This window comes from Elephantulus edwardii, unplaced genomic scaffold (assembly GCF_000299155.1).
Source record: "Elephantulus edwardii isolate Elephantulus edwardi_28Jun2011 unplaced genomic scaffold, EleEdw1.0 scaffold00037, whole genome shotgun sequence".
NCBI lineage: Eukaryota > Metazoa > Chordata > Mammalia > Macroscelidea > Macroscelididae > Elephantulus > Elephantulus edwardii.
Window position 1 is genome coordinate 545,204 of NW_006399787.1, and position 11,050 is coordinate 556,253.

Genomic DNA, 11,050 nt, shown 5'->3' on the forward strand with positions numbered 1-11,050 from the left:
GCATCTTGATTGCACGTTTGATCAATTTCTCACTGTTAGAATAATTTAATTTATTAAGTGATCACTTAAAGCTTTGTTATTATCATACCATCACATCATGTGTTTCTATAGCATCTGCCTAAAATTATTGATATGCTAACATTCAAGTAATGATGGAAACCACTGATGGAACAATCACTTGTATTTTTTTTTTTAATTTTTAGACAATGAGACTCTATTCCTGTTCCAGGAATAGGTTTCACATGAACACAATTAAGGCTCCCATTCTTCTCAGTATCAGCTACAACTTGTCATGACCCACACAGTCAAAAGTTTTTGCATAGGCAATAAGGCACAAATAGACATTCTTCTGGTATTCTTTACTTTCAGCCATAATTCATCTTACATCAGTAGTGGTATCTCTAGTGTCACGGCCTCCTCTAAATCCTGCCAGAACATCTGGTAGAATCCTGTCTATGTACTGTTCTAGCCGTTTTAAAGGATCTTCAGCGGTATTATGCTTGCATGTAATATTAATGATATTATTTAGTATTTTCCACACTCCGTTGGATCTCTTTTCTTGGGAATGGGAACAAATATGAAGCTCTTTCAATCCACTGGCCAGACAATGTCCTCCAAATTTTCTGATATATACTGGTGAGTGCATCCAAGGCTGCATCTGTTGATTGAAACAAGTCAGGTGGTATTCCATCAATTCTAGGGGTCTTATTTTTTTGCCAGTTCCTCCAATGCAGCTTCCATTTCTTCCTTCATTATCATTGGGATGCTATACCTTTAGAAACCTACATACATACCAGAAAGCTGGTGTGCAAACAGAGCAGGAGAACACTGCATGGTTTAAATTTAAGAAGGGAGTGTGTTATTATTTGTATTATCCCTCTATATCTACTCATTCTGTATGCTGAGCAAATTATTAGAATATCTGGACTATATGAAGAGGAGTGGTGGCATCAGGATTCAAGGGAGACTCATCAGTAACCTGCATTATACAGATGACACAAACTTGCTTGCCAAAAGTGAGGAGGACTTGAAGCACTGGTAGAAGATCAAGCAATGAAGCCTTCAATATGGATTGCAGCTCAATATCAAGAAAACAAATATTCTGGACCAATAGGCAACATCATGGTGGATGGAGAAGAGATTGAAATTGGCAACAACTTCATTTTACTTGGATCTATAATTAACATCCTTGCTACCAGCAGTCAGGAATCAGGAGACATATATTGCACTGGGAACAATTCTGCAGTAGGGACCTCTCCCAATTATTGAGGAGTAATGATGTCAGTTTGAGTACTACGGTGCATCTGATACGGGTCATAGTCTTTCCACTTGCTATGCATCTGAAAACTGGACAATGAATAGGAATTACAGAAGAAGAATTGACGCCTTTGAAGTGTAGTTTAGAAGAAAAGTACTGAACATACCATGGAATGCCAAAAGAACAAACAAATATATCTTGGACAGGGTACAGCTGGAGTGCTCATTGGAGGCAAGAATGATGAAGCTTCATCTCACATACTTCAGACATGTTACTAGGAGGGCCTAGCCTTTGAAGAAGGGCATGATACCAGGAAGGGTGGAGGGTCGGCCAAGGGCAAAAAGACCTTTGACCAGGTGGATTGACACAGTGACCACCTCAATGCACTCTAGTGTGTTAGAAAGTGTGAAGATATCACAAGATAGGACACGGTTCAGATCTCTTGTTCATAGGGTCGCTATGAGTCATACTCGACTCAACAGTACCTAACAACAGACTCTACTTATGAACTATTTGCCCACTAAGACCCGTTTTCATACTGGAAATAGTAATCTCTCATAGAAAGCATAGAGCAACTCAAAAAACTGTAGAAATATATGCTGGAATTCTCCTTCTGGGACTTGCTTGCTACCCACATGCCCTCCTGAATCATCATGAATACATCTAACATCATTACAAACGCAGGATCATATTGCTTGGGTGGCAAAGCAACTTGCACTGCCCCAGAGGTCTTCCTTAATCGGATCCACTCTCAAAATTGACACCTTTCCAATAAGTGAGTTAGAGTATTATTGTCAAGTGTGATACATGCTACCCAAATTCAAAAAAAGGACGTTCACCAAATGTCATCTTTTTCCTTAGTGCTAACACACACATACACACACACATACACACACATACACACACACACACACACACACACACACACACGTACGTTTCAACATTGTCCTTGAAAGAAATTATTTTTTCTGCCTCAGGCCATTTGACCTCTAAAACTATCAACGATAATAGATCCATAAATTATCATAAGATTCATTTTCTATCTTCTGGAGTATATACACAGTCCTTCTCACTTTTTATTCCATAGCTTTCATCAGCACTGTGTTACGAATGAGTTGGAGAAGGTGATATTCTGCTAATTAGCAATAAACACTGACGTCCCTGAAACCATATCCTGGCAAAAAATAGGAAAAGTAACAAACTGAGTTAGCAAGCAAATATATACTTCAGTCTCTACCAAGTAAAGTTAGGTCTGTCTCCATCTCCTTAAGAAAGGAAATTTTAAAAGATGTTTGTCAGATTGATAGCCACATACCAAGTCAATCTGCTCCAAAATGTATATTGTATTCAGTATGATGACTAAAACTATGGGCAGTATCTAGTAATCACCTGAGTCTGGTTGGTGTCAGGCATAAGGGACCTACCACATCTTTTTTTTTTAAGTCTTTGATGGTGGCACTAAATTCTACACTGCATCCTGGAATAGTCTATTTCTTCTAACTTATTCTACTAGTCATTGAGTTGCAGAAACAACAGCTCCATTGGTATTACCACGTTACTATTGCATGGCACTGAGTTCACCCCAACTCACAGCAGCCTTATAGGAAACAGTCAAATGGCTACAGAGTCACAGATGGATGCTAGATGGTGTACCTTATGGAGCACTAGACACTTCAGCTGCCAACCATTGGGCAATCAGGGCTGCTTTTATTTCAAACACAAAGCCAAAATATTCATAGTCAAGTTGCCAGGGAGAATGTTATACCACATTTTAATACGTCTAACCGAATTATATACTTGAAAACAAATGAATACAAAGAAATTTTCTATCATTGTTTTCACTGTGAAATTAATTTAAAAAAAAACTATGTTTAGTATCTATCCAGCCTCCACATGCTAAATTTTAAACAGAAGAATGTGATGATATTATGAATACTGTCATGCAGTGTAATTTAGACCTGACATCTAAGAGCACTTAAAGGGTCTGAGCATTCTTCTTATAATGCTCAGTTAATCTCTCAAATGTTTGCAAAATATTTTCAGGGAAGAATCAGGGAAATATTTACCATACACATTTGAAGTGGCATGACAAGACCCTTCTCCGAAGGGACCTTTCTCTTTTATTCTGATTAGTGATCAAAATAAAAATCCATGAATTTATTTACATATATTGTTATTGTTAGATGCTCTAGAATATGACTCATGGTGACCCTAAACATACTTAAACCTGTCTTAACCTGTGCCATCCTCAGTCTCTGACACACTTGAGCCCATTGCTATAGCCAGTGCATCAATCCACTTGGCTGAGGGTTTTCCTCTCCTTTACCATCTCTTCACCTTTCCCAGCATAATATTCCTCTCCACAGAATAGCCTCTCTTAGCGACGTGCACAAAGTAGCTGAGGCAAAACTTTATTATCTTTGCCTCCCAACAGCACTCTGGCTTCACCTTCTCCAAGATAGTGTTTAATCTTCTGGCAGTTAATGGAAGAGTCAATACTCTACTCCAACACTACAAATCAATGGCATCATTTTTCCCCTGTCATCCTTATTCATTGTCCAGTTCTTAGCAGCATAGTATGTAACTGAAAAGGTCATGTCCTTATTCAGATGCACCTTAGTCCTCAAAGTGACATCATTGCTCTTCAATAATTTGGGCAGATATCTGACTGCAGACTTTTTCAGTACAATATGTCTCGCGATCTCCTGACTGGTAGTACCAAGTGTATTGATTGTCGTTCCAAGTAAAATGAAGTCATTGATAGTTTCAATATTTTCTCCATCTATCATGATGTTGCCTGTTGGTCAAGTCATGAGAATTTTGTTTTCTTGACATTGAGATGTGATCTCTATTGAAGGCTGCAGTGTTTAACCTTCTGCAGGAAGTGCTTCAAGTCTTCCTCAATTTCAACAAGCAAAGTTATACCATTTGCCTACCAATATTTATTGATGAGTCTTCTTCAAATCTTAATTTAAAAAAAATAATAAAAGGCTGGAGTGAAAAATGAAAATGTTAACCACTAAATGAAAAATTTTCAATACTGGAGCAATAAAAAATATCATGATAGATAGAGGAAAGAGTTAAATTGTCAATAGTTTCATCTTACTTGGATCCACAATCAAAGAATACCCTTGATACCAGCATCAGGAGAGCAGGAGACTTATTTTGCCAGGTAAGTACATTGTCAGGGACCTCTTCAAATTACTGAGGAGCAATGATATCAGCTTGAAGACTAACGTGTTCCTGATGTTGGCTATAGTCACTTGCTATGTATCTGAGAGCTATACAATAACTAAGAATGACAGAAGAATTGATGCCTTTAAATTGCAGTGTTGAAGAAGTGTATGAATATACCATGGACTGTCAAAAAAACAAAAGATATGTCTGGAAAAAAGTGCAGCCAGAATTTTCCTTAATGAAAAAGATCACAAAGCTTTGTCACACACACTTTGGGCATGTTATTTGGACAGTTTATTTCTTGGAGAAAGACATCATGCTTGCAATGGTAGAGTACCAGCAAAAGAGAAGAATACCCCCAATAAGATGGATTGACAAAGTGACTATAGCAATGGGCTCAAATGTGACATGAGGATAGCACAGGATAAGATAGGATTCAGACCTGTTATTCAAAGGGTCATTATGAGTCATGTGTTATTCAATGGTACCTAACGACATAAATAATAACCCTCATTTCTCAAAGTTCAAACATCTTCTTCACCATTATAATCTGTTGTTTCATGGAAGAATATATTCTGTGCTCTTTCAAGGAACACAAGAAAGAAATGCATTCTTTGACTATGTAAACTACATTCATCCTAACATCCCCATCTCTATGTTTCTCATAGGTTTGTTGTCAGGTTTTTTATGTATCTTGTTGTTGGTGTTGTTTAATTTTCTGTACTACTTTGACAAGAAGTTCTACCATTTTTCCTTATTCAGTGAAATCCAGGAATAAACAAATAAATTCACAACTTTCCTCTCATCACCACTACACCTCCCTTGCCTAAGGCCCTGGTATGGTCTGCCTCACAAGTTAAGCCTGTCTTTACTTTTTAAAAGAATTTTGAAAAAACAAAGAAAGACAATCAATAATATGTGACAGAAACTATATGTTCCTTTACAAAGCCTGAAATATTTGCTATTGAGCCATTACAGAAAGAAGATTGCCAACTCCTGTGGTAAGTTTCCTTCTCAAGTTTTAAGACTTTTGGCTTTTTAGTAGAACGTTAAGACTGATTTCAGATGTTCTTTGCAGAAAATTTAATTTATTGTCATAGGGGAACACGGGACATCATGCTTGGGAGGGTGGAGGGGCGACGCAGGAGAGGAAGGCCCTCTATGAGGTGGATTGATTCAGTGACTGGGATAATTGGGATGGGAGTGTCGGAGACAGTGCGATTGGCACAGAACAGAGAGGAGTTTAGGGCTGTTGTACATAGGGTCGCTATGAGTCGCAGGCGACACGACGGCACATAACAACAACAACAGGGGAACACTCATGTCACCAAAAGCTTCCCTATCTGGTATTCTGCATTGACCTCCAATGCTTGAGTCTAGAACCCTTAAAACACTTTATTGTCTGTGTTGTGGTTTTGCTATTTTGTATTTGTCATGACCTGCAATTTCACTATTGTGAAGCCCATTTTCACAGAGATTAGATTTCCTTCTTAGTAAGTGATGATTTCTGACACTTTCTATTAGTTTGGATATAATGGATAAGACATATCAAATACTGAGAATAAAATGTAGTCAATAAGATAAAGTCACAATCTCCTGATCTGTCTTAAATCTTCCTGACTGCAACACCAAGAGAAGATTTAAGCTGAGGGGCAACTGGTGTGGATCAGCCACAGTGTCTGGAGAACAACCACCACGCAGTTCCAGATCAAAAGGGGAACACCAATATACAGGTCCTTAACATAGCACTGCCCTCAACCTAGTGTCTACCAGATTAAAATAATGTCAAGAAGCAGCAGTCTACCTCAAGCATCATGAAAGAACAAAACAGCCCTTATCCTAAAAAAGCAGACTCATAGAATACCCCAGACGGAGAACTAGAAGAAATATGTTGATGTGGAGTTATTTGAACAGCTACAGAAAAAATTGTAAATGATTGGAGAAACAATGGAAGTCATCAAGAAAGAAAATACACCAGGGATAGGGAACCAGATAAATATATCAATGAGAAGTAACATAAACAACTACAAAAGAAAGTGCAAAAGATGGAAGAAAGAATTGAAACTACAGATAAAGAAGAACAAGAACTTAAAAAAAATCACACGACAAAAAGGGTACAGCAAACATAGTACTAGAAAGAACAGAAAGGCATGAAAATGCAATCCAGAATATTAAGATAGAAATGGCAAAAATGTCCTAAAAATGCAGAAAGGACAAAAACAGTAGAATAGAAGAGATGGAACAGAGGGTCAATGAGCTGGAAGAAAAGAGGCTCAATGGAAACATACTGGAAGAAAAATCAAAGGTGGGACATAAAGAAAATAAAGAAAACATTAGAATCATGTGAGATGACATCAAAAGGAACAACATATATATGATTGGAATTTTAGAACATGAGAGGGAAAGGAAATCACTGAGAAAGTTGTTTAAGAGGTACTAGAAGGAAACTTCCTAGATATTATGAAGAATGGGGAAAGCCACATCTAAGAAGCTCAGTGAACAACAGAAATACTAGACTCAAAAAGAAAAAACATCAAGACATGTAACAGCCAAGTTCTCCAAATTAAAAAATAAAGATAGAATACTAAAAGCAGCAAGATAAAAACAAAGAGTCACCTACAGAAAGGAAACAATTAGATCAAGTTCTGATTTCTCAACAGAAACCATGAAAGCTAGAAGACAACAGGATGGCATATACAGAAAGCTGAAAGACAGCAACAGCCAGCCGAAGATCCTATACCCAGAAAAGCTGTTGGTCAAACATGAAAAAGTCTGGTCAAAAAAAAAAAAAAAGAAAAAGTCTGGTCAATCACAGAAAAGGAGGAATTTAAGGAATTTGTAAAAACAGACAAAATCTACAAAATTATTGAGAAAAGTCCATCACACAGAGAAACACCAAAGGAAAGTAGAAGTTACCAGAAACAACAGAAAAAGAAACACAGCAAAATGACAACAATAAAATCTGGCCTGTCAATAATCACACTTACTGTGATTGGACTAAATGTGCCAAGTAAGCGAAAAAGAGAAGCAGAATGAATTAATAAAACCAAAAAACAAAGCATATCAATACACTGCCTACAAGAGACACTTCTAAAAAAATTTAAAAAAAAAAAAACACTTCTAAGAAACTAAGAGAAACATATATTTAAAATCAAAGGCTGGAAAAAATATACCCATAAAATGGGACTGACAAAAAAGCAGGAGTTGCAGTACTAATCTTTGGTAAAATAGACTTCTGGATGCAAACAACCGCAAAAGATAAGGAAGGGCACTATATAATGATTAAAGTCATAATGGGTAAGAAGACATAACCTTAGTCAACAATTAGGCACCAAAAGATAGACCTGAAAAATAAATAAAACAACAAATAACAGAATTGAAGAAAGAAATAGACAGTACCGCAATAGTGGTAGGAGACTTTAACATATCATTTTCACTAAAGGATAGGTCAACTCAAAAGAAACTTAACAAAGATGCGGAAAATTTAAACTATAAAATCAGCCAACTGGAACTTGTGGATGTGCACTCAGATAACTCAATTCACTTTCTTCTGAAGTGCACATGGTACATTCTTCAGAACTGATCATATATTAGGACACCAAGCAAGCCTCAACAAAACTAAAAAACAATGAAATAATACAAAGAACTTCTAAGACCATGAAATTAGCCACATCATGGTAAAGCTTACAAAATCACCATTGTGGAAGCTAAATAATAGCCTGCTATAACATGATTTGGTTATAGAAGAAATAAGGAGTGACATACAAAAGTTCCTTGAAGCAAATGAAAATACAACATACCAAAACTTCTGGAATGCAGTTAAGGCAGTCTTCAGGGGAAAGTTCATAGCAATAAGGACACACATAAATAAAGGAAGAAAGAAACAAAATTAATGATCTTGCTCACATGTCCATCAATTAGAAAAAGAACAATAATCTAATCTCAGAGCCTCTAGAAGAAAGGAAATTATAAAGACAAGAGCTGAAATAAATAAGATAGAAAATGGAAAAACAGTTGAAAAACCACCAATAGGACCAGGATCTAGGTTTTTTTCTAAAAGGGTTAATAAAATTGACAAACCACTGGCAAACTTAGTAAAAGGGAAAGAGAGGGGAAAAAGTGTGTGTGTGTGTGTGTGTGTGTGTGTGTGTGTGTGTGTGAGAGAGAGAGACAGAGAGGAAGAGGGAAGGAGGGAGGGAGAGAGAGAGGACTTATCAGAGAGTTATCAGAGATAATTAAGATATGACAGAGGTGACATCACAACAGGTCCATAGGAAATTAAATCTATAATATCGGGATATTATGAAAGGCTATCCTCTGATAAATTTGAAAGCCTAGAGGAAATGGACAAATTTCCTGAAACTAATGTCCTGTTCAGATTGACACAGAAAGATGTAAAATGCTTGAAAAGACTCATCATTAAAGAAGAAATTGAGCAAGTTGTAAAAATTTCCCCCACAAAAAAGTTCTGGACCAGATGAATTCACAGCTGAGTTCTACCAATTCAGAGATCTATCACCAATTCTACTTAAATTCTTTTTTTTAAAATAGATAAAGAAGGAATACTCTTAGAGTCATTCTATGAAGCAAACATAATACAAATATAAAAACCAGGCAAAAATATTACCAAAAAAGAAAATTACAGACAAGTATCTCTAATGAAAATAGGTGCAAAAATCCTTAACAAAATCTTGGACTATAGAATCCAACAGTATATCGATAAAATAATACATCATTACCAAATGAGATTCATAACAAGTAGCAAGAATGGTTCAACATAAGAAAAACAATTAGCATAGTTCATCACACTAATGAAGCAAATATAAGAATCACATGATCCTAGCAATTGATGCCAAAAAGGTTTTTGATACAATCCAATACCCTTTCCTGATTAAAATGCTCAGCAACATAGGAATCCAAGGGAATTTCCTCAACAGAATGAATAGTATATACACAAAACCAAGAGCCAATATCACTCTCAAAGGAGAAAGACTAACGGCATTCTCCCTGTGAGCAAGCACCAGAAAAGGATGTCCATTGTCACCACTCCTATTCAATATTGTATTGAAACCACTTATGAGGGCAATATGGCAAAAGAAGGAAATAAGAGATTGGCAAAAAGATGGCTAAACTCTGGCTATGTGCAGATATTATGATAATGTACACCAAAAACCTTAAGAACTCAAAAGACACCGAAAAACTGTTAGAACTATTAGAACAATTTAGTTGAGTGGCAGGATACAAGATCAAGATATGAAAGTCAGTGGGATTCCTTTACCTTAAAGGGGGGAGAGAGAGAGAGAAACACCTTTCTGCAAGAAATAAAAGACCTAAATAAGTGGAAAACCATTTCCTGTTCATGCTTAGAAGAATAAACAGTATAAATGACAATTCTGTCAAAAGAAATCTACATGCTTAATACAATCCCAAGACAGATATCAAATTCATTTTTTAAAGAGATAGAAAACACAGTATCAAATTTATTTGGAGAGGAAAGAGATCTCAAATAAACAAAGGACTTCTTCAAAACAAGAATGAAGTGGGAGGTATATCACTCCCATAGACCATTGGAACATAATTGAAAACTCAGAAATTAACTAATCTTTCTAAAGTCAACTGATATTTGACAAATAAAACCTATCTGATGGGGAAATGACAATCTCTTCAACAAACAGTGCTGGCAAAAACTGAACTACTACCTGCAGAAGTAAAATCTACACCTCTCTTCATACAAACAAATCACAACTCAATGTGGTTCAGAGAACTAGGGGTAAACCCTAAATCATCAAAATCAAAAGAGACAAAGTGGAATGAAGCTTACAAGGCCATGGTATAAAAAGGTTGACAATCAGCCAGAAAAACACAACCAGGAGAAGATAAAGTGGATGAATGGAACCTTCCAAAGATTAAATCCCTATGCACATCAAAAACTTTTTTCAAAAGGGTGAAAAAAACCCTACTGACAAGGAATAATATTTGGCAACACCATCTCAGACAAGGGTCTAATTTAAAAAGTTTACAGAATCCTACAGGGTCTCTACAAGAGAAAGACTGATAGCTCAATTACAAAATGGACAAAAGACATAGAAAGACTTTTCACAGAGGAAGACATTCAGATGACCAACAGACACATGAAGAAATGTTCAAAATCACTGGCAATAAGAGAGATGCAAATAAAAATCACAATAAGATACCATCTCACCCTGTAGCAGTGGCAAAGTTTAACCGAACAGCAAGCAGTAAATGTTGGAGCGGATGTGAAGAGATAGGAATTCTTATATACTGTTGGGATTGTAAAATGGTACAATCACTCTGCAGGCAGTTTGGTTTTTCCTCAAAAAGCTTAACATAGAAATTCCATATGTCTCAGCTATTCTACTGCTAGGAGTATACCCCAAGAAAGTTAGAATTGAATCATAAATGGAGACTTGTACTCCATTGCTCATAGGAGCATTGTTTACCATCAAAAGAACATGGAAACAGCCCAAATGTCCAACCACAACCAAATAGATTGAGAAATCTAGTTACATTCACACTATGGCATACTATGCAGCATTCAGGAGCAATGATTTCAAAAATTACCACATCAATTGGGAGGGACTGGAGAGCATTATG